This window comes from Lissotriton helveticus, chromosome 5_1, assembly GCF_964261635.1.
Source record: "Lissotriton helveticus chromosome 5_1, aLisHel1.1, whole genome shotgun sequence".
Classification (NCBI taxonomy): Eukaryota; Metazoa; Chordata; class Amphibia; order Caudata; family Salamandridae; genus Lissotriton; species Lissotriton helveticus.
The window spans coordinates 922,534,490-922,559,598 of NC_136065.1; the positions used below are offsets into that span (position 1 = coordinate 922,534,490).

General features: G+C 48.2%; 1 protein-coding gene across 3 annotated transcripts in view; it reads right to left on the reverse strand.

Annotated features, from left to right (window-relative positions):
- Window positions 1-25,109, reverse strand: part of PLCE1 (phospholipase C epsilon 1) — a 1,554,148-nt gene that overhangs the window by 87,928 nt on the left and 1,441,111 nt on the right. The gene's annotated exons all lie outside the window — the stretch shown is intronic.

Genomic DNA, 25,109 nt, shown 5'->3' on the forward strand with positions numbered 1-25,109 from the left:
TGCGGATGTCAGTACTTTTCACTTTTCCATGCCAGATGCGCAGAGCCATGAAGTGACTGACTTGATTGTGTGTGTAGGAGAGTAGGGTCTGTTTTCCTATGGTCACCCCACTTTTTTTGCTTTTTGCTTCACTGGTTTTCGACTTAAATGTGGCTGTGGGCCTGCTAATCAGACCCACAGCCCTGCTGTTCTCTCTCTAAATTCACACCATGTACTTTAGGTACATCACCAATTGGGAATTGGGTCACTCTTGTGAGTCCCTGTACAGTGTACCATAGGTACCCAGGGCATAGGTGCATCCAAGGCCTACCAGGGGCTGCAGCATATCTTATGCCACCCCTGGCTGGCCATCCAAACTGACACAACTGGGTGATCACTCAGCTGGGGCAAGGTCGTGTAATCACCCCTTGCTTAGGTATAGTATTCCTCTTCCTACCCTTATATATAGACACATATGCACCTATAAGTCACTCCTATGGCAGGCCTTAACAATCCTGAAGGCATGATGCTTGGTTTTATGTGGGATGAGGCTCTAGCATGAGCTGAGCCTGTATGCAGCTTTCGGAACCATGTCCTTATAGCTGTTCTATGATATAACCATACCATATACTCTTAAGTGCATTATAATCCTCGCGGTTGAATGCTAACTTTGGTTTGGCTTTATCAAAACATGTCGTGTAAGGTGTCATACGCTTTGGAATACTACCCCCTCGCCAGTTCTGGCGACGAGGGTAGCATTCCACCCTTCTAGAGGGAGAAGACATGTTGTTCCTACTAATCCCGGTTAAAGTTAACGAGAGCCTCAGCATCACTAAATGGATGCTGCTGCCACAGACACAAGTCAGACCTCCTGCTGCTGGGAGTCCTTTCAGCGAGGGAGGCTTGGACAATAGGTTTCCGGTCTTGGGTGGTGCTAGCACCACCCCAGACAGGCCATAGTGTATTGGAGCAGGGAGGGCTGAATGAAATGAGACACTGCCTGGGGCACACAAGGTGTCCCATGCATAGTCCAGTTCAAACCGGTGCTGGGGCACTCCAGCCCCAGCTCTGGCGCGAAACTTCACAAAGGGAAAGGGGTGTAACCACCCCCTCCCCTGGTCCCACCCATAGGAGGGACCTAGCAGGTAATCCAGGCCCTACATTTGGTATATAGGTAGGAGCTGAGTCCCAAGACTTTAGATTTATCCTAACTGAAACTTGAAATGAAACTCTGGACCTTCGACGTTCTACTTGAAGATAGAAGACTGAAGAATCTCCCTTGTGGTCAAGGAGTGACCACCCTGTGTAAGCAGGCACCAACAAGCGATCAACGGTTTGCTTTGTCGACGCTCCCGCCGGAGCCCGAGCACAGAGCCTGACAAGACCCGGACTTCCAGACTTCCAACAGCCCGATCCACAGTCACAGCAGAGCTGAGACCCGTGGAGGCGACGAGAGACGTGGGACCGACCATCTTGGAAAGCCAGCTAATTGATTTCCGTGCAACTTTTGAGGCACCCTCGAAGTTGTGCATTGGGGATTGAGAAGCCCCAGCCCCGAGCACCAACTGCACCGAAGATCAGCCCTCCACACTCAACGAGTTCTGCGTGGGGCCCTTCTGCATTTTCCTGCTCGACGTGTCTGTCCGGTCACTTTGACCCAGACTCTGTCCCCTCTGCTTTCAGGTACTCTTCATCCTCGATCCGCCCTTGGATCCAACCGGACACTTCCCTCCTGGTCGGCTGCAGCATCTTACTTCAAGGCTCCATAGGATTCAGAGACGAAACCCGACCCACGTTGACACCTATGCACCCGCTTCCTGTGGGTGAGGTAACGCGAGTACTTCGGTGCTCCTGTGGGTATTTACTATCCTAGTGTCTAACTTTCAAGTAGCTTTCTCCTTGTCCATCCGGAAGTGACCTAAAAGAACTAGTTTCCAATTCTTTCGTTCCCATTCTAACTCTATGGTAACTCGCGTGTGTGTAAAGACACTGCACGCGCATCCCGTGGGTCTCCTGCTCCCTATCCTTTGGTAGTACAGCGTAGCCCCAGCGATTCTCCAGGCCCTAGGCCTATCCTTTGTTTGTGACGTGGTTCTTATACCACTATTTTAGTATATGGTTTGAAGTGCCCCTAGGGCATTACTGTATTTTGTGCAACTTATTGTATGTTGATTAAGTATCTTGTTATGTGCCTGTGCCTCTGATCTCATAAAGAGTTCAGAGGATTAATTTAGTAATAAATATATATATATTTTATATATATAACCTGTGTGGTGTCCTTTCATTTGGTATTAAAGGGATTGCATATGGTAAAACAGCTGGCTTCACATGCCCTCTTGAGTTTAGCCAAAGACTGCTATGTCCATGCTACCACTAGGATAGCTGGTCTATAAGGTTGACTTTACAACCATCACCATAAGGGTTGTTTGGACTGGTGCAAGGTGCTCACTAGAATAGTGAACATCATATACCAGGCCAACTTCTCACATTGGTGTGCAGCGGTTGGGATTTGAGCTTGCTGTTGTTTTACCAATTGTAATCTTTGAGATATCATTTGAAAGATCACATTAGGTACCATAGGTACATATAACAAGACTTAGAATACTTAAGTTCTACTGAACTTAGTTGTTGTAGACCAAAGGGCCTAGCACACCCTGACTACAACTCCTAGAGAGGTTCAGTAGGAAACACTTAGTGTAGGTAGGTGCACACACCACACCTCACTAGACAATGTCAGCCACAGGTGAACCTAGTGTAGCTCTACCTGTGGGAGGTGACCCTCCAAGGGCACCCTCCAAATTTGACATAATCAGCTTCAGAGAACTGAGAAACTTGTGTACCACAAGGAAGCTGAAACAGGGTTCTAACCCTACCCTTCAGCACCTGATAGAACTCTTAGAAGAGTCTGAGGCTCTCAAGGCCTCAGGCACAGGTCCTACAGGTAATGCAGAAGGCATGCCCTCCACAGAGGATGATGCCCCTGACCCTACTGTCATAGATGATGATGAGGTAGTGGAGGAGGAGGAAGATTCTGGGGAAGAGGTAGACAGCCAGGTCCAAGTTGGGAGACTCAGCCAGGCTAACCTACGCCTACATGGGCCTGGAGAGGGGCAAGCCCCATACAGACCCATCAGTAGACTTAACCAGAGGTATAGGAGGGAAAGATCTCACTCAGGTGAATCTCTCCACCCCAATGCCTCAAGAGGATCTCAGAGGGGAATGACTTCCACCCAAAGGAGAGAACACCAGGCTAGGATGAGGGAAATCTAAATCAGAATAGAGAGGGAAGAACTTGCCCTAGCCCAAGCAAAACTTGCTTTGGCAAGGGAGAACAAGTTAAGTGGATTAGATTCCACCGGTGGCAGCAATATCCCTAAGGATAAAGACAGGTCCTATGACAATAGACACTTGAGTAAGATTGTGCCCCCCTACAAAGTTGGGGATGATATCCAAAAATGGATAACTGCTTTGGAGTGGCCCTGCAAAGTTCAGCAGGTACCCCAAAGTCAGTGGGCAGCAATCTTGTGGCTCTCCTTTTCAGAAAAAGGAAGAGACAAGCTCCTCACAGTTAGTGATGATGATGCTAACAATTACACTGTCCTGAAGAGTGCTCTGATTGATGGGTTTGGCCTAACCACTGAACAGTACAGGTTGATGTTCAGAGATACCCAGAAGACACAGACTCAGGACTGGACTGATTTTGTTGATTGTGCCACTAAGGCTCTGGAAGGCTGGTTGCTGGGAAGTAAAGTTAAGGACTATACAGGATTGTATAATTTGATCATGAGAGAACAAATACTTAACAATTGTCAGAACCAGTTGTTGCACCAACACCCGATTGACTCAGATCTGACCTCTCCCCAAGAATTGGGAAAGAAGGCAGACAAATGGGTCAGAACCAGGGTTAAGCAGAAAAACCAGGTCCAAGGTGGTGATCAGAAAAAGGTAGACCAAAAAGGTGGGGATCAGAAACCAAAAGACCAGAAGTCTTCATCAGGCCCCAGAAATTCTAATGAAGGGGGGGTCCCAAACTTCCAAGAAGAAGAAGAAGAAAGAAGGTCCAAAGAAACCTTGGTGTAATTATTGTAAAACTGCCTCTCACTGGTTTAGTGAGTGCACCAAGAAAGGTACATCCCCTACCACTGTAGCCCCTAAGGCATCTGCAACCCCTAGTACAGTTAACAGTGCTAGTTCCCAACCCAAGGCTATAGTGGGGTTAACCATGGGTACTGAGGTGGATTCTGGCTTAGTCAGGATACCAACCCAGGCTGTTCTTGTCTGTAATGTGGACATGGCTATGTCCTCTACTGTGAGTCCCAGTACTCTGGGCAAGTACAGGCAAACACCTTTGATCAATGATAAAGTATCTCAGGCCTACAGGGACACATGTGCCAGTGTCATCATGGTGACACCTAACTTTGTGGACCCTGGACAGATTGTACTGGGTGATAATTACCCGGTGACCAATGCAAGCAATGTCACTACTACCCATAGTGTGGCAGTTGTTAACTTCTCCTGGGGAGGGGTAACTGCCCTCAAAAGAGTTGTGGTAAGTGCATACCTCCCAGTTGAATGTCTGTTGGGCAATGATCTTGAATCCTCAGTATGGTCAGAAGTGGAGTATAGGACTCATGCAGAGATGTTAAGCATATCAGCTCATGTCCTTGCTGTGACCAGGTCACAGGCCAAAAAGTGCCAAACTGAACAGGCCTTGGATCCTGAAACGATGGACCAAGTGCCATCCAAGAGAAAGAGCAGTAGGGTTAAGGCAGTGCCTTCCCCCCTGCCTACAAGTGAGGATCAGCCTTCTCAGGAAGCTGATTCTGAGACCCCTGAAGGAACTGTCCTAGAAGAACTTGAACCTGACCAGGTTGAGTTTCTTGGGACAGGGGGACCTTCAAGGGAAGACTTGAGGCAGGCACAGTTAGACTGCCCCTCTCTTGAACCCCTCAGACAGCAAGCTGCTTCTGAGGCTGCTGGGAATGCTACAGGTACCCATAGAGTTTATTGGGATGAAGTACTCCTTTATTCTGAGGGTAGAGACCCCAAGCCTGGTGCTTCCAGGAGGTTGGTCATACCTCAGGCCTTTAGGGGTTTCCTTCTTACCTTAGCCCATGATATTCCCTTAGCAGGACATCTAGGCCAGAACAAGACTTGGGACAGGCTTGTCCCTCACTTTCACTGGCCCCATATGTCAGAAGATACTAAGGAGTTTTGTCGCTCCTGTGTGACCTGCCAAGCCAGTGGCAAATCAGGTGGCACAACAAAGGCCCCCCTTATACCACTACCTGTGGTGGAGGTACCCTTTGAAAGAGTAGGGATTGACATTGTTGGACCAATGGATCCCCAAACGGCCCATGGGTACAGATTTATACTGGTGGTAGTGGATCATGCTACCAGGTATCCAGAAGCTATTCCCCTAAGGACCACAACAGCACCTGTTGTGGCAAGAGCCCTCCTGGGAGTTTTCTCAAGAGTGGGCTTTCCAAAGGAGGTTGTCTCAGACAGAGGTGCAAACTTCATGTCTGGGTACTTGACTGCAATGTGGAAGGAGTGTGGTGTAAATTATAAATTCACTACACCCTACCATCCACAGTGCAATGGGCTTGTTGAAAGATTTAACAAGACCCTAAAGGGTATGATCGAGGGTTTACCTGAAAAGCTTAGGCGAAGATGGGACATCCTTCTACCCTGCCTTCTGTTTGCTTACAGAGAGGTCCCACAAAAGGGGGTTGGCTACAGCCCTTTTGAGCTTTTGTTTGGGCATCCTGTAAGGGGACCCCTATGTCTGGTGAAGGAAGGATGGGAGTTGCCTCTCAAAAAACCTAAACAAGACATAGTGAACTATGTACTTGGTCTCCGCTCCAGGATGGCTGAGTATATGAAGAAGGCTTCTAAAAACCTTGAGGCTAGCCAAGAACTTCAAAAAGCTTGGCATGACCAAAAGGCTGTGCTGACTGAGTACCAGCCAGGATAGAAGGTGTGGGTGCTGGAGCCAGTGGCCCCAGCAGCACTCCAAGACAAATGGTCTGGACCCCACACAATTGTTGAGAAAAAGGGATAGGTCACCTACTTGGTGGACCTTGGAACTCCCAGGAGCCCCCACAGGGTGCTCCATGTCAACAGACTCAAAGCATATGTTGACAGGGCAGACATGGGCTTGCTCATGGCTACAGATGAGGGACAGGAGGAAGAGAGTGACCCTCTCCCAGACCTGTTGACTCAGAACCCTGATGATGGTTCAGTTGATGGTGTGGCCTTAGCTGGCAGCCTCACTGGCCAGCAGCAACAGGACTGCAGACAAGTTCTACAGTCCTTCAGACATATGTTTTCCTTGACACCTAGTCAGACTAACTGGTGCACCAATGAGGTGGACACTGGTTACAGTCTGCCTGTGAAGAGTAAGATCTACAGGCAACCTGACCATGTCAGGGACTGTATAAACACTGATGTACAGAAAATGTTGGAGCTGGGAGTAATTGAGCCATCAGAGAGCCCCTGGGCCAGCCCAGTAGTCCTTGTACCAAAACCTCACACCCAAGATGGTAAGAGAGAGATGAGGTTCTGTGTGGACTATAGAGGTCTCAATGCTGTCACCAGGACAGATGCTCACCCAATTCCAAGAGCAGATGAGCTCATTCATAGATTGGCTTCTGCCAAGTTTCTGAGCACATTTGATTTGAAACCTGGCTATTGGCAAATCAGGTTAGCTGAGGATGCCAAGGCCAAACCTGCTTTCTCAACCCCAGGAGGTCATTATCAATTTGTGGCGAGGCCCTTTGGCTTGAAGAATGCACCTGCCACTTTCCAAAGGTTGGTGAACCAAGTCCTCACTGGGTTGGATGGTTTTTGTGCAGCTTATCTTGATATTGCAGTCTTCAGCTCCACCTGGGAGGATCACCTGATCCACCTGAAGAAGGTTTTAGAGGCCCTGCAAAAGGCAGGCCTAACTATCAAGGCCACAAAGTGCCAGATAGGGCAGAGTAAGGTTGTGTACCTGGGCCACCTTGTAGGTGGGGGTCAGGCTCAACCACTGGAGAGTAAGATCCAGACCATCAAGGACTGGGCTCCTCCAACCACCCAGACACAGGTCAGAGCTTTCTTGGGCCTGTCTGGTTATTACAGAAAGTTTGTTAAGAATTATGGGTCCATTGTGACACCAATAAATGACTTGACTTCAAAGAAGATGCCAAAAAAGGTTCAGTGGACAGTAAGCTGTCAAAAGGCATTTGATGACCTGAAGAAGGCCATGTGCTCTACACCTATATTGAAGAGTCCTGACTACTCCAAAGAGTTCATTGTCCAAACAGATGCTTCTGAGTTGGGGGTGGGAGCTGTGCTTTCACAACTTAATATAGATGGTCAAGACCAGCCCATTGCTTTTATTAGCAGAAGGCTGACCCCTAGAAAGAAACGTTGGTCAGCCATTGAGAGGGAGGCCTTTGCTGTGGTTTGGGCCCTGAAGAAGTTGAGACCATACTTATTTGGCACTCACATCAAAATTCAGACCGACCATAAGCCCCTCTTGTGGCTAAATCAGATGAAGGGTGAGAATCCCAAACTGCTCAGGTGGTCCATTTCCCTACATGGGATGGACTTTACAGTGGAGCACAGACCAGGGACTGACCATGGCAATGCAGATGGTCTCTCCAGGTACTTCCACTTAGAACATGAAGACACAACTCGTCAAGGTTAGTCTAATGTCCCTGCGTTTGGGGGGGGAGGGGGGTTATGTAGGAGAGTAGGGTCTGCTTTCCTATGGTCACCCCACTTTTTGCTTTACTGGTTTTCGACTTAAATGTGGCTGTAGGCCTGCTAATCAGACCCACAGCCCTGCTGTTCTCTCTCTAAATTCACACCATGTACTTTAGGTACATCACCAATTGGGAATTGGGTCACTCTTGTGCGTCCCTGCACAGTGTACCATAGGTACCCAGGGCATAGGTGCATCCAAGGCCTACCAGGGGCTGCAGCATATCTTACGCCACCCCTGGCTGGCCATCCAAACTGACACAACTGGCTGATCACTCAGCTGGGGCAAGGTCGTGTAATCACCCCTTGCTTAGGTATATTATTCCTATACCTACCCTTATATATAGACACATATGCACCTATAAGTCACTCCTATGGCAGGCCTTAACAATCCTGAAGGCAGAGTGCTTGGTTTTATGTGAGATGAGGCTCTAGCATGAGCTGAGCCTGTCTGCAGCTTTCGAAACCATGTCCTTATAGCTGTTCTTTGATATAGCCATACCATATACTCTTAAGTGCATTAAAATCCTCGCGGTTGAATGTGGTTTGGCTTTATCAAAACATGTCGTGTAAGGTGTCATACGCTTTGGAATACTACCCCCTCGCCAGTTCTGGTGACGGGGGTAGCATTCCAGCCTTCTAGAGGGAGAAGACATGTTGTTCCTACTAATCCCGGTTAAAGTTAACCAGAGCCTCAGCATCACAAAATGGATGCTGCTGCCACAGACACAAGTCTGACCTCCTGCTGCTGGGAGTCCTTCCTGCGAAGGAGGCTTGGACAATAGGTTTCCTGTCTTGGGAGGTGCTAGCACCACCCCAGACAGGCCATAGTGTATTGGAGCAGGGAGGGCTGAATGAAATGAGACATTGCCTGGGGCACACAAGGTGTCCCATTCATCGTCCAGTTCAAACCGGTGCTGGGGCACTCCAGCCCCAGCTCTGGTGCGAAACTGGACAAAGGGAAAGGGGTGTAACCACCCCCTTCCCTGGTCCCACCCATAGGAGGGACCTAGCAGTTAATCCAGCCCCTAGATTTGGTATATAGGTAGGAGCTGAGTCCCAAGACTTTAGATTTATCCTGACTGAAACTTGAAACAAAACTCTGGACCTTCGACGTTCTACTTGAAGATGGAAGACTGAAGAATCTCCCTTGTGGTCAAGGAGTGACCACCCTGTGTAAGCAGGCACCATCAAGCAATCAACAGTTTGCTTTGTTGACGCTCCCGCCGGAGCCCGAGCATAGAGCCTGACAAGACCCGGACTTCCAGACTTCCAACAGCCCGATTCACAGTCACAGCAGAGCTGAGACCCGTGGAGGCGACGAGAGACATGGGACCGGCCATCTTGGAAAGCCAGCGAATTGCTTTCCGTGAAACTTCTGAGGCACCCTCGAAGTTGTGCATTGGGGATTGAGAAGCCCCGAGCACCAACTGCATCGAAGAACAGCCCTCCACACTCCACGAGTTCTGCGTGGGGCCCTTCTGCATTTTCCTGCTCGACGCGTCTGTCCGGTCACATGCCCATTGGCTAATGGCCTCTGTGACGAAGAACCCTTTGATTTACACCGCTGGTCTGGTTGCTCCAGACTGGCCCCTGCTTCCCTGAAAAGGAGAAGTCCATCAGACCTTGCTGGTCTGATCCGTAAGCCATCTTCGGTTCCTGCGTGGGTTGCCTTTGCCAAGGCTTGTTGACTCCAATCCGGAAGCCGACACCGCCGACAGCGAGAGCCTTCGTGGGACAGTCCGTATCCAGCTTCTGGTCGCCGTCGACACCTCCTGGTCCACGTGGCTGCAGAGACAAGCTTCACGACATCACCTGATTGCTTCGCGACATCGCCTGGTTCCTTCCTGGTTCCTTCCTGGTCACTGGCTAGTGACCCAGACTCTGTCCCCTCGATCTGCCCTTGGATCCAACCGGACACTTCCCTCCTGGTCGCCTGCAGCATCTTTCTTCAAGGCTCCATAGGATTCAGCGACGAAACCCAACACACTTTGACACCTAGGCACCCGCTTCCTGTGGGTGAGGTAACGCGAGTACTTCGGTGCCCCTGTGGGTATTTACTATCCTAGTGTCTAACTTTCAAGTAGCTTTCTCCTTGTCCATCCGGAAGTGACCTAAAAGAACTAGTTTCCAATTCTTTCGTTCCCATTCTAACTCTATGGTAACTCGTGTGTGTGTAAAGACACTGCACGCGCATCCCGTGGGTCTCCTGCTCCCTATCCTTTGGTAGTACAGTGTAGCCCCAGCGATTCTCCAGGCCCTAGGCCTATCCTTTGTTTGTGACGTGGTTCTTATACCACTATTTTAGTATATGGTTTGAAGTGCCCCTAGGGCATTACTGTATTTTGTGCAACTTATTGTATGTTGATTAAGTATCTTGTTATGTGCGTGTGCCTCTGATCTCATAAAGAGTTCAGAGGATTAATTTAGTAATAAATATATATATATTTTATATATATAACCTGTGTGGTGTCCTTTCATTTGGTATTAAAGGGATTGCATATGGTAAAACAGCTGGCTTCACATACCCTCTTGAGTTTAGCCTAAGACTGCTTTGTCCATGATATCACTAGGATAGCTGGTCTATAAGGTTGACTTTACAACCATCACCATAAGGGTTGTTTGGACTGGTGCAAGGTGCTCACTAGAATAGTGAACATCATATACCAGGCCAACTTCTCACAGTGTGTCACAACTAGGGCCCTGACAAAGGGAACAACACTAGCCCTAACCAATACATCAGCAGAGCGGGGAAGCATGGGTGGGTCTGTAAGGAATCTGTAGCTAGATACTGTCTTTACCAGATAATGCGAAAGTGAAGGTAAGGAACATGTTCATCTGATAGAGACTTCTAGCTGCAGATGCCTTACCTTTGAATTGATACTTAAGCCAAACCATTATGGCGGTGGGCTGCAGACAAATTGCCTATATTAGGAAGTCCTGCAGGACCGAACAGGCGAAATGCCCGTCCTTCTGACCCGACAGTCCAGGCAGTAGTGTTTGAAAAACATGTGCAAAGATGCCCACGTTCCGGGCTTGCAGATTTCCAGTACTGGGACACTCTGAGCCAACACTGCGGTCACAGCCTTCCCCCTGGTGGAATGGGCTGGTAATCCCTGGGGGGCTGCCTCTTAGCCAGGGCATAGCAGATCTTAATGCAGAGAACGACCCAGCAAGAAATGGTCCATTTCTGCACTGCCTGACCTTTTTTGAGCTCCCACGTACCCCACAAAGAGTTGGTCATCCACCCGGAACTCTTTTGTGCAGTCAAGGTAGAACGACAATGCTCTTTTTCGAGGGATGCGGGGGAGCAAAAAAGGTGAGCAGAGTGACTGACTGACCAAGATGGAATGTGGTCACTACCTACGGCAAGAATGAAGCCCGGGTGGGAAGCACCACTTTACCTGCAAAGCGCATCATGTAGGGAGGCTTGGATGCCAATGACTGCAATTCACTCACCCTCTGGGCAGAAGATGTAGCCACTAGAAAGGCTGTCTTAATAGTAAGCAGCCAGAGGGGACAATATTCAACAGCTCGAAAGGAGCACACGTCAGAAATGTTAGGACCAAGTTAAGGTCCCACTGAGGCAAGACAAAAGGCGTAGGTGGAAACATATGTACAAGACCGTTTAAGAATCTATTTACAACAGGACATTTAAACGAAGAGGATTGGTCTTGCAGCTGCAAGAAAGCGGATAGAGTAGATAGATAACCATTTGGCGTACCGAACATAGATCCCTGCTGGTCAAGGGTACGAATAAAGGATAGTAGATAAAGAGGCAGAAAGAGGGTAAATAGACCTATCTGTACAATGTTTTACAAACTTTTGCCAACAACAGGCGTATACTGTCTTAGTGGAGGCCTGCCTGGCCGCCTAGATAACCTCACATACTTCAGGAGGAAAGCTATCAACTGCCGCCGCTCAATCTCCACGCATGGAGGCAGAGAGTTGCCAGGTTTAGGTGGAGGCCCCTCTCCTGCTGCTGAGACAGAAGATCCTACCAAAGGGTCAATCTGATCGGAGGATTGCTGCTCATTTTCAGAAGCTCTGGATACCAGACACTCCTTGCCCAGTCAGGAGCCACAAGAATGACTTGGGCTCGGTTATTCTTGATCTTCTTAAGAACCCTGGGCAGAAAGGGTATTGGCGGAAAGGTGTACTGAGATCTACTCGTGACGAAAAGTGGCCCCAAGCAATAGCAACTTTGGAAAGTCCAGCGTGCAAAACTGCTGACATTGTGCGTTCTCTTCAGAGGTGAACAGATCTAACCAAGGCTCTTCCCACTCTTGACAGAGACCTTGCACCACGTCTGACTGGAGACGCCATTCGTGATCCACTAGGCATCGACAGCTGAGTTCCTCCACCTCGGCATTCAGAGAACCTGCCAGGTGATGAACCATCAGGGTTATGACCTGTGTTCCAGCCATGTCCAGAGATGTAGGCTCTCTTGAGAAATGGTCCAGGACACCACCCCTCCCTGTTTGTTGCAGTACCACATGGCGGTGGTTTTGTCCATGGACACCTGCACTAACTTCCCCTTGACAGAGGGAAGAAGTGCTTTCAATACCAACCTGATCGCTCGAAGCTCCAACAAATTGATGTGGAGCAGACTCAGCCTGACGCTAGGGGAATTCAAAGGTAAAGAATCTGTAGCTAGAAGTCTCTATCAGATATCCCACTATCTTCCACATATTCAAAAAGTGGAAATCAACTGCTGACGCTTCTGTCACTACTGTCCGATCTGGTTGGGGAAGGGAGAGAGGTCTGCCGCTGACCCAATCACCGTTAATTAACAACCACTGCAGATCTTTTGCAGTGCCCTCCGAGATCTCAACCATGTTGGAGAGGCTCCCCTGAAGTTGCGGCCACTGAAGCATCAGGTCCCACTGCAGGTCCCACATATGCTAACGGGTAAGTGTCATAGGCAGGATGTAGGAGATCATGAGGCCCATTAGCCTCACAGTCAGTCTCACCGAAACCCAGGACAGAGGCTGAAACATCAGTATCATAGCCTGAATATCCTAAACTCCCTGTTTAGAAGGATAAATCCGAAACTGTACTGTGTCCAGAAAAGCTCAGATGGCAGAGAGTGTCTGTGAAGGAGTCAGGTGTGAATTAGATATGTTGATAGTGAACCCCAGTGAGTGCAGGAGGTCTGCCGTAGTCTGGAGGTAGGAGACAACAGCCTGGGCTGAGCCTGCCTTCCTCAGCCAGTCATTGAGATAGTGGAAGACTGGCACCCTTAATGTGTACAGATGAGCTGCAACCACGGCCATCCCCTTAGTGAACACCCGAGGGGTGCTTGTAAGGTCAAAGGTAAGCACTGCAAATTGAAAGTGCTTGTGGCCTACCTTGGACCGTAGGTAATGTCTATGGGCAGGCAGGATGGGAATGCAAAAATAAGCGTCCTGCAAGTCAAACGTAACCATCAAGTCTCCCGGGCGGACAACACCAGCGCGAGCATGAGCATTTTCAACTTCTCCTTTTTCAGGAAGAAATTGACAGACTTCTGATGCTGGCACCCTCTCTACTGCTCCCTTGACCAAGAGAGCCACTACTTTCTGGTGGAGCAAAGATAGGTGGTTCTCTGTCAGCCGGCTGTAAGTGGGCAGCAGCGGTTCCTTCTCTGGGGAGTAGGATCGTGACTCCCCATTAACCTCGACGCCCCACTCCTGTCAGCACTGAGGCACCAGTGAATAATTTTAAAAAACGACTAAGGCCTCAAGTATTAAGCATTGTCAATACAGTTTCCGACCCAGTGTGGCATGCGGACCGGTGTTAATTTTAAGGCAGGGCATGGCCAATCCTAGTGAATGGCAAAGCAGCCTTGTCTGAAGTCCAGTGCGCATGTCGGGTTGGACAGGTCTCGGACTGCGGCCAACCTGGCATGAACACTTCAGGCCTCAAACATATGCTCTGTTAAGGAGCCAGAGGGGAATACAGATTGACCCCTCTGGTGACCTTTGGAGTGCAGGGTTTTCCTGACCCAACCAATCCTTGCTTTGCTCTTATGCAGTTTTTAATATAAAAATGCCTGAAAGCAAAGCTTGGATTGGTGCCTGGCAGGAGTATTTCCAAGGCAGTGCACTGAGGGTGGGGGTGGCATGATTAAAGGGTATTACCAATCACTGTGCCGTTTTAACTTTAATTCCAAAGTGATTGGTCATGCTTCTTTAACGTGTTTCCAATGATGATGCTTTTTAGGTCGAGCGACCTATCTCAATGCGCATGCGCATTGAGCGGGAGCGAGATATAAAGGGGCTTAAACAGAGGTTTAACTAGCTGGCGATTTGGTGCTGTGCCCGTGCGCTTTTAGGTCAATGCGCAAGCGCATTGACCTAAAATGCGCGTGCACAGCATCAAATAGTCAGCCATCTGTTGCCCAGCTTGGTGCCGCGCTCCACCCCCTGCGGCATCAAAGGCTTTCACAGCCGGCCGGCCGTGCTTTCAGTTTCAGGAGCCTGCATTGTTTTCATGGCCGGCCTCCGGCCGTGACTCGCATTTCTCCTTCCTTCCAGCGCTGCCTTGTTTTTATCATGTCCCTTTACTTGTAAGGCAATCCTTGATGGCAGACTATCATTGCAGCGTTTCTCTGTCCACGTTATTTCATCCGTGAGTCTCGCATTAAACATTTAAACCTGTTTTCATTAGAGAAAACAGTATTTTATCGAGATACCGTCACTTTTCGCTGCATTATCATATATAAATTCTCAAGATACTGTATGAATGTTACATCCTCTGCCCGCAAGGCCATTCCATTATTTTTACTGCGACTTGCACCACTAGATGAAGGCTCCAATGAGAACTTCTGGTCTTCTTTACATAGATGTTTGATCCAAGCATTAAGTTCTTGTTTTTATTTTGTTTCTATATTCGTCTTCTGCCATTCCCGCAGCTTCATACAGCTAATTGCAAACCACTTGCATTGTAAAGTTAACACCAATAATAAAATATCTGCCTTGCCAACCTCCAAGTAAGCGCCTAATTTCCACGTGTGTTGAAATGATTATGAGGGAACCGATACCGCCGTCTGCCAAACAAAAATAAACATTACACTGTATCAAGCTATGATTTGCCGCGTGTCTAGTTGTTTTTAACCAACGAGAGATGAGCACGTCCTGTAACCGCTGAGACTCGTGGCTCTCGGGAAAACATGGTAATAATCTAATTTTCTTTAAAACCTATGAATAACAGGAGATCTATATTGTCTGATATTCTTGCTCTGGTTTGCTTCGTGATGTACGTGCAATGTATCACATTGTTGCTTTGTTTTTGCAACCATTCATAATCACGTTTCGAGTGGCACAAGCCTCGGTACTGGCGGAAAATATATAAATGTGTGGTCGTAGGGTGGGCCATCTAACATCACTTCACACGCTTATGGGAAATGCGAGAACTGGGAGTGTCACACATGGAAAGAGCGTTGTACTTTTTGATGAAGCATGGGTGGGATGAAGAGATAACAAGTGTCTCTGTTCCCAGTCCCATGCCCCCAGTTGCACCGCGCACTTTATTATTTCTCTCCCAAGCCTGTTTTAATGTTTGTATGCCTCCTATAAACTGTCCACTGCATATCAGTTCAGTACTGAGGTACCTATTAAGCGAGGAAACAGCCTGGCGCGTCTATGAAAGCATTGAGATGTTCGACTCCCTGTGAAGACCTCCATTACAGGCACAGCCAAACCCTTGTGAGCCCCAGTGGGTGTGGGCAACTGTGAGCAGGCAAACAGCCCAAGCAGGAAGCACGTGACTTGTACACGAAATAGGGAGAAGCAGCACCTGCCACAGCCACTGGGCTGAGGCGGTAGTAATAGAAACAGAACAAGCATTGGCATAGCCAATAGGTCTTGCCTTTGGGACCTTATAAGTATTTAATTCTGCAGAACAATATCCTTGGTGCAGCATCAACTGTTGCATGGCTAAACACTTATAATGTCCCACAAGCGAGACCTATTGGCTATGCCAATGCTTGTTGTCTTTTCTCATCATGCACAACGCAGTTACACCCTTGTGCACAAAGGAAATGGAGAATGGAAGTCACTTCTTCTAATATGCATCCTGCAGGCTCCTTATAACAGACAACGCTAACTGAATAGGAAAGATCATCAGGCCTTCCAAGACCCACCTACAGCACCACACTCAGCGCAGAACAAATACCAGGTACAAACACCACGCTCACTTTTTGTCATCTCCGGGGCACTTCTGTCTGGCTCCAAGGGGCCTTGCCGGAGGATCTAGGGGTGCCCCCTGACGGCACACGACTGTGACAGTACCAACGGGGTCTGTGTGTGCAGCGGGATCCATGTGGAAGTGTGTGTGTATGTGATGGGGATGAGTGGGAGATACTGTTTAGAACAGAGTAAAGGGCCGCCAGCCATGTGTGGACCTCGACACCCGTGTACCAGTTATTGCACCATTGATAAAGACATGTATACCCATTTTTGGCTTGCTTAAGGGGGCTCGGATATTATGTATGGACGAGGTCCGTTAGGTGGGGACCCCCTTCTTTCTCATTATCAGCACCCGGGAGGGTCCTTGGTGTCTGTTTGGATCCCTCTAGAGGGTCTCTATGTCCCAGGGTTCAAACCTGGCAGTGTCTCGGCTGCTGAAAATGTCTCACACGACCACACCAAGATCGGTTTTCCTATCCCAGTCCATTGGTCAGGCTAAGTGGAAGAGAGACAGGGGCATTTGGAAGTTTACGAACTCCAACATGACCTTAAGAGACATCTGCCTCTCACTCTCGCTGTCTGTGGTCATAAGGAATGGGACATCCTAGAATCCACCGACCCAAACCTCATAGGCAACAGCTCCCACCCAAGGGCTCCCGGGTGAACGATCGTATTTTACGGGATGGGGTGCAAAGTCCATTGCAAAATGCGGAGGTCGGGGTGCCGCTTTTCTGGGACTTTTTTCTTTTTTTTGGATTTTTTTTACAGCTCCAACTTCATACTTTCCGAGCCCATTACAAACATTGATGAAAGTAGTTTGTATATGATAATATCTGCTAGTATTGAAAAAAGATTCAAGTGCCGCATATCAACCGAGTGGCCTTGTCAGAGCTGCATGGGTGCCGGTACCCACATATTAAAACCAACCCTGGGGTGCCTTGGCAGAGCTGTGCGCAAGAGTCGATAGTGGAACAGGGGATGCTGAGGCCACTGTTGGATATGCATGGCAGAGCTGTGAGTGATGACCAATACAGGAGCAGTAGCGGTTGTTACGCTCTGAGGTACGTCAGCAGAGCTCTTTGTAGATACCATCACAGTTACACCAGGGATTGTTCCAGTTCTGTTTTGGGGAACTTTGACAAAGCTATGTTTACAACACAGCTGTAACACTCAGCATTTAGGGGCATCAGCTGAGCCACATGTAGGTATCAGTGCAGGATAGAAAAGTGATGATGCTGCTCAGCATTGAGGTGCTCTGGCAGAGCTGTCTGTGTTTTGTCGGTACAAGAGCAGCAGGAGCTGTTACAGCGTAGCATTGAAGTGCATTTTCAGAGCTGTGTGTTGACCCCCTGGTACAGAATATCAGAGGCCCTCGCATACTGGCATTGAGGTGCCTTGGCAGTGCTGAGCCCTGTACTGAAAGTGAAGCGATGCTGGCAGTCTGGAATTTGCTGGTTACATAACACCAACTCAAACACACTCTTCCACAAGCCCAGTCAGATTAATCTCTCCTCTTGGAAACATCTTGCATCACTAGAGGTTGGGCACACATTTGTCTAGAGGGAAATTGAGGTGTTTACAACAGGCAGACTGTGGGCTCCATTCTATAGCTACTGCCAGCAGTCAGCTGCCGGTGTGATGCACAGACAGTGGTCTCCAGCCAGCACCAGGAATTAGGCATTATTGCCCAGAAGTGCTTTGCTAGGCACAGCACCCCTTCTAAAAATGACCCAAAAATAAAATTTCATAACTCCATCTGCCAAGATCGACAGGGCCCATTGTAGATAGCAGTTTTAAAGACACAGTTTGCAAACACATTTGGCATCACAAATTACTTTACAAAGGCCATTTAAACATGGTGTGAATGTGGCTGAAATTAAAGGTGCGTGCTTTTAACAAAGAATGCACATTAAAATTGCCTATCACCGCATAAACACGAAGACCGCGGCAGCTGAAGTGTGCTGTATGCTAACACTAGCTATTATTTTTCTTTTGCAGGTTTTTTTATACCACAAAGGTATGGGTGTGTGTATGTGTGTGTGTGTGTACACGTGTGTGTGTGTACACACACACCAGAGAGGCATACACCGCTGTTTGTGCTGGAATGTCCTACTGTGTTCGATGTAAATGTAAATGTAAATGTATTTGAGCTGTGAAGCGCACAGCTACCCGTCCATAGGTCTCCTGGCGCTGGACACTCGCACTATTGCTGACAGTAGTTTCCGGAGTTAAAGAAGAGTTTGCACTGATGCTGCTTTATGTACAGCAAATGGAAAAGATGTGGCAAACTTTAGAACTGGGGATCCAAGTTCCGACATTGTCTCAACATCCTGTGATTCAGGGCAAATAACTTAATCTCCCTGTGTCTCAAAAACTGTATCTGACTTTGTGTAATATAACTGGTGCTTCTGTAAAGCGCTGCAATGGCCCTGGGCTGAGTTTGCATTGTATTAAATTGCAAAAAAGAAAATCATGATGTACGGGCTTTGGTTTATTAGGTACGCCAATGTTTGTTTCGCACAGGATGCTTCTGGTGTTAAGGCTGGCCCTACCAACAGACATAAGGGTGTCGCTCCAACGTCAAGCATAAATATTTCAAGAATTCGCGTTTAGATTAGCCTTTCTTTCCCTCAAAATTCTTTATTAAAATTGGTTTTAAAATGCGCCACTTGGCGCTATTTTTTCAAAGTTTTCTCAGGGGCAAGACCACTTTGTAACTGCCCTTATATCAGTCGGGCTCGCTCCCTTGCTACATAAAAGTCATCCCCAACTTTTACGGTTTGTGTGTGTGTCTGTGTACTGGCTGCCTGACCACGGGTCTGTGGGTGCAGCGTCCTAGGCCATGCAGGGGCTGGAAGCTTGCGGGCCATGGTGGCTGGGCGGGTAGAGACGCGGTTGAAAGCCCATTTCTGGCCCCAATAGGCAGACAGGGGGGGAGGGGAAGGTGGCATGGAAGGCTCAAGGACCTGGACGCAGCGCTGCTGTTCTTGAATTGTTACAGCACTGAGTCCACCTTGTCTCCAAGGATGCGGGCGCCATCAAAGGGCATGTCCATAAGCCAAGCTTTGACATCCCCTGAAAAGCCAGCTGTCCTCCGGCAGGCGTGGCGACGTAAGGCCATCAATGAAGAAATTGCTGTGCCTTGCAAGTCGGTCTTGTATTTGTATTTGTATTTGTATCTGAGTTTTATATCGCGCCAAATCACCGACAGGTCTCAAGGCGCTTCTGACAGAGTACAGCAACAAGAAGTAGGGTGACGAAGAGTACAGATTACCGACCAATCTTACAGGGATGCAAAAGCGTCCCTGAAGAGCAATGTCTTCAGACATTTCCTAAAACGGAGAAGATTAGATTCTTTACGGAGGACCTCCGGTAGCTTATTCCAAATGGTAGGGGCTTGGACTGAAAAGGATCTACCACCTTTGGTCACCATTTTAAAACGCGGGCATGATAGCAGTAGAGAATTGGCGGATCGTAGAGCTCGCTTGGGATTATACACGTCAAGCCTCTCTTTTATATAGGCAGGCGCCTGCCCATAAATTGCCTTATGGGCGATGCACAGGCTTTTAAATTCAACCCTCTGCTTTATAGGGAGCCAGTGTAACCTGTAAAGTAGAGGGGAAGCATGGGTCTGTCTAGGTAATCCAATTGTAAACTTTGCTGCATCCCTCCCATCAGCCACAGCTTGGAAGAGTATGGCCCAGATCCCTCCTCAGGGACATTAGCAACACCTGCGCAACCGAATCCCAAAGGGAATGGAAGTAACGGCCCAAAAGGCATACGGTTTTCACAGACTGCAATGCCAGGCTGGCGGAACAAAACACTTTCTTTCCCAAGGTGTCCACCATTTTGGATTCCCTACCTGGTGGGGCGGTTGGGAATGTGCCAGGATTTACTCAGGAAGTGGGTTTCAACCACCAAGCTCTCCGGGGTAGGGTGTTGGATGAGGAAAGAGGAGTTCCCGGGGTGGGGTGATGGCGACAACAATTGTCCTGTCCACAGGGCAGGACTTGGACCAGGTCCGAGCAGGACGTCCAAAAGGGCTTCATGAAATGGGAGAAGAGGTTCTGAAGGGATAACTCCTGGTTGAAGCACATCCATTCAGAAGTTAATCTTGACAGCCAAGGAGGGCAACTGAAGGTCGAAGACCTTAGCCACCCTTCTCACCACCATAGTAATGTGGCACCCTGCTCCACAGCCACAGCAGGAAGAGAGACCAAGCCAGTATCTGGGGAGGTGTCCAGTCCACTGGCATCTGACAGTTCCTCACACCAGTCCATATTGGGGTCTACAGGCTGGTATTCTTCAGGGTCCATTGGCCTCTCCCGCTCCTTCTCAAGTCCTAACTATATGAATGGGGCTCAGGCTCTGGCCTGAGGGGGAATGGCTCCAGTCAGTGCCAGAGTCAGCCTACGCTCCTCCGGCTCTGTGTCGAAGTTGGGGGCGGGGCGGCTGGGAGCGTCGGCAGTGAGACTAACGTAGGAAAAGGTAGAGGTGATACAACCAGTGCCAGTCCAGTTCCATCTGTGGATCCAAGGGGCCCGACTGGAGGTGAGGGGGCACGTGCCTGAGGGTATAAGGTGCTTAAATATGAGGTGCATAGCCTCATAGAATTCTGAGAGTTGGGTGGGGATCGCTCTGGCTCTCGAAACTCTGGGAGGAGCAGAGACTGCTCAGATGCAGGCTCAACTGCGGAGCCAGGCCTCGAGTGATGATGCTCCCTGGTCTCGTCGGATGACTGACATACGGGGTGAAGTAAAAGACCTCTTCGAGTTCTTGCTCTTTTATTTGTGGGACTTACTGGAGTGGGACAAGTTTGTCTGCCATGAAGATCTATGGCTTTGCGACTGATCCTGGGACCATCCTCCTAACCAGGATTGAGACACATCATCGCACGTCGAGTGGCAAGGAGCTTGAGGGATTGCACCCAGAAGGCTTTGGGGTGCATGGTGCAACAAATGACGCAGTCCTTGGTGTCGTGGTCCCACTCAAGGCACCAGAGACAGATGGGGTGTGGGGCTGTTACCGAAATTTGTTGGGGACAGATGACGCAGGGCTTGATTTAGCCTTCCTCATGGACATCTCTGCCACACTAGGGGATCAATCTCATAGATTGTTTTGACAAAAGTCAAAAAAAGGTCAGCTAAAAAAAGACTGAGGGTAGCTCTCTGCGGATCAGCGCTGACTGGTGCATAAAGAACTGATGTCACGCTGCTCGGGTGGGGCCTATATAGCCACCCCAGCGTCACTTCAGGCGTGGACAATGGTGACGACGCCACGCGGAGTCAAACAATGCCACCTATCAGTGCGCAGGGGAACTACTCATGAAAATTTTCCAGATATAGTCTGACACCTGGGGATAATTCCAAGGTAAGGAATCTGTGGCTAGAAGTCTCTATCAGAGGCTTTGATATATATAATCCGCTCTGGCCTGACTACAAATAATTACTTGGTAGGGCAGTCGGCACCAAGGCGGTGCGTTAGCTCCATGCCTGGATCCGCTCCACATTCTTCTCTTTAGATGTCCAGCAGTCCCTAATGGACATGCCATTCGATGGCTCGAAAAGTTTCAGGGAGAAAGCTGATTCGGCTCTCAAGAAATATGAGGAGAACAAAGCCACTGCTTACTCCAACAACAATGCCCCTATCAAGGCTTCTGCAGGGGATATCTGCCTAGGAAGTGTTAATATGGGCCTCAGCAGCAACTTAGCGGCCAACAATATTCATACTTTCAGGGAACATTTTCTACCCAGACAACACACCCTCCACCACTGCAGCCACCGATGCAAAACTGCTTTAAATCGTCCTTGGCAGCACACAATCCCCTGGTAGGAGGTCGGGTCACCTTTAACCATTCTGGATGGTGGATCATCACAGGGTGCCCCAGAGCTGATACCATAGAGGCAACCTTTAGAATAACCTGTGGGGACACCAGGGGCTAAAAGCTTACTGTGGTTTTCCTATCTTAGGGATACTCTGACAAGCATAGAACTAGCATTCCAATGGGAAGACCCTCTAGCAAACTCTCTGATAATATCCAGGAAGAAACTTGTAGACTGTTATAGTGCTTCCAGACTTTTTTCTTTTTTGATGAGTTCAACCATGGGCATCTTAACTAAGACTTTTATACAGATTAAAGAGGTCTATAGTTACAAGACTTTTCTAGATGAGATTCAGCCAGTTCTAGTCAGGCAGTCGGACCAAGACAGACCGCGCTTTACCACAGGTATTAACCTGGCCAGCGCCCTATCAGTGCTCATCGAAGCACCCTAGAGGCAGGATTCTAACTATCCCGGTATAACCCCGTGTTGTTGCTAAATACGAAAGCAGATTTTCTCGCGTCAATTGACAACTCACAGTGTACCCGGCTGGGTTCATTGTGAGTACCTTTATTCTTCTATATTCACGCAGGGTTGGCACCTATCCAATCACTGAGCCCTTGATTGCATCCCTACAGATGTCCCACACCGCCCCTGTCCTGACGAAACCCTCCATCCAGTATAAGGGTTGAAACGCCGTCGACGCTCTTTGGGAATGAACCTATTAATCAATGTCTATGAATTTAAATAGTCATTGTATTTATTATTGAATATCGGTTGTATGGTCATTTTCCCAATCACTTGTAAATATACCCCTGTTGAAACCGTGTACATAATTGTCACTCATTGTCACTTTAATGTGTGTTTAATCACTCTTTCGGTTCACACTCTACACTTGGGACACCCCTTCAAAAGTCTCTACACTGTTACATGTGAATTGTGATATGTAAATAATTGAATATTTTGTCTCGTAAATAACAAAAGATGGTACATAATTGGTGCTATGAGTTTTGTCTTTCCTTCCTACATCCTCAGTAACCTTCATATTATTATTAGACATTTGCTGTGTATTTATCTAGTATACGGTTATTGTTCCACTGGAACCACTGTTTTTTGATATAATATATAGTATTTGCAGCTTAGGCATGGTTTGCTTCCCCTGCTCACCTTCAATAGTGCCTGGTCAAGGGAATTTGATTGGAAATGTCCCTCATGTGGAGCAGCAGAAGAAACTGAGGCCCATGCACTTCAGTTTGTCCTGCATATAAAAGACAAAGACAAATGTGGATAGCACAGATTTGTAGGAACCTAGAGATCTCCAAAGATCTAGAGGTCCTTAGAATACTGAAATACGACCCCCACCAAGTGATAGTTTTCACAGTATTCAGATTTCTCTTTTCTATATGGTGTGTTAGGAAAAGGTTTCTAAGATAAAGGATGGATAGTCTATATGGTTTTAGGACTTTGGGATTTTATGGTGGTCAAAGTTAGGTCTTTTGTTTTTATGGTAACTGATTCTGGCACTTTGTGCAGTGGACTAAGAAAGCCATCTATTTTATCTGTTGACTCTTGTTTTATCTAGTTTTAAAATGTATTCAATTCGTTTTACTATCCAGTTTGTTATGGGTTTCAATGTGCACATATTTTATATATGTGCTAACTGTATCTATCAACTTTTATAGTTTTTTAAAGCCAAAATAAAGATTAAATAATGATGATGATAAAAATGGGTGCTGCAAATTGTAGAGCATTGCTACTCCCTACTCTTTCTGACCAATCCCCAAACATGCTACTCATATTGCAACACCTTTTGGAGGGCCACTTGTTCATACTCGACAAAGTTCAGGCTCCCTTGTCTAAGGGAGCAACAGAGCGCGTGCAGACATCGGAGATCGGGACTGGCTGTTATTCCTGTTATTTCCTGGCCCCAAAAAAGGTTGGAGGCCATCGTCCCATCCTAGATCACCGCCTCTGAACTTCGCCCTCAGTAATGACAAGTTCCAAATGCTCACCCTGGCCCAAGTTCTATCTGCCCGGGATCCAGGAGACTGGATGGTGGTGCTCTACTTGCAGGACTCGTATATTCACATCCACGTCTTGCTGTTCCACAGGTATTATCGTCAGTTCCAGGCAGATCAAGAGCATGTTTTGTTCTCCGTGCTACCCTTTGGCCTGACCAGTGCACCTCGGGTGTTCACAAAGGTGATGGTGTTGGTCACTGTCCATCTGCTGAGGGTGGGAATTCAAGTCTTCCCACACCTCACAGACTGGCTATTGAAGGCGGGTCCACCTGTAACAGTCGTAATCTGCCTTCAGGTGACAGCCCACCTGTTAACATCGTTGAGTTTCTCCATCAATATGCCAAAGACATACCTGACTCCTTCACATCAGCTTCCCATCATGGAGCCATCCTGGATATGGTACATTTTTTGAGGTATCTCTCCATCTCAACAAGTCCAGGACATTCAAGTTATGATCCCAATGCTTCAACTCTTCATATGGGTCTCAGTGAGAGGGGCTCTGCAATTGGACATGAAGTCTCAGTGGGCTCAGCACCACGGCAACCTGTCAAACTATATCCAGGTGTCAAAGGAGATGGCAAAGGATCTGCAGTGGTGGCTGGTCGACTGCAATTGGACCAGCTGCAGATCCATCTCCGTACCCCAACCACAGCTAACGGTTGCATTTTTGCTGGGTTGGTGGGGGGCACTTGGGAGAGGTGGAGATCAGAGGACTCTGGTCCAGACAGAAGCTCGACTCCACATCAACTTGTTGGAGTTGCAATTCCATTGGCATTGAAGGAGTTCCTCCCGAGTATTGAATGGGAACAGGGGCAGGTTCTCACATATAACACAAAAGTAATCTGAAACTACAACAAACATGGCAAAGTGGGGATGTGGGTCTTGTGCCAGGAGTCTTTGCACTTGTAAAAGTGGATGAACACTCAAGGTGTCTCCCTGATCGTCCAACACCATCTAGGATCTGTAAATGCCAGAATGGAAAAACTCAGACACCAGTGTCTAGCGATCACTAACGGCGGTTATACCTATATGTGGCACAGGGCATCTTCCAGCAACAGGGAGATCCCTGGCTCGTTCTATTTGCCACAAGAGAGAATGTGTACTATCTAAAGTTTTGCCCAGTGGCATTCTGAAGGCAGTCCTCCTTGAAAGACACCTTCCTTCTGCATTGGGGACCGGGAGTCCTGTATGCGTTTAGCCCCTCCCTCTCCTGCCTAGAGTGCTAAAAAGATCAGGAAAGACCGGATATAGTCATCGTAGTGGCTCCAGACTGGACAAAGAGAGTGTGGTACTTGGAACTTCTGGCCATGAGGATTTGTCCTCCAATGCAACAGCCTCTTCAGAAGTACCTTCTGTAACACTAGTGT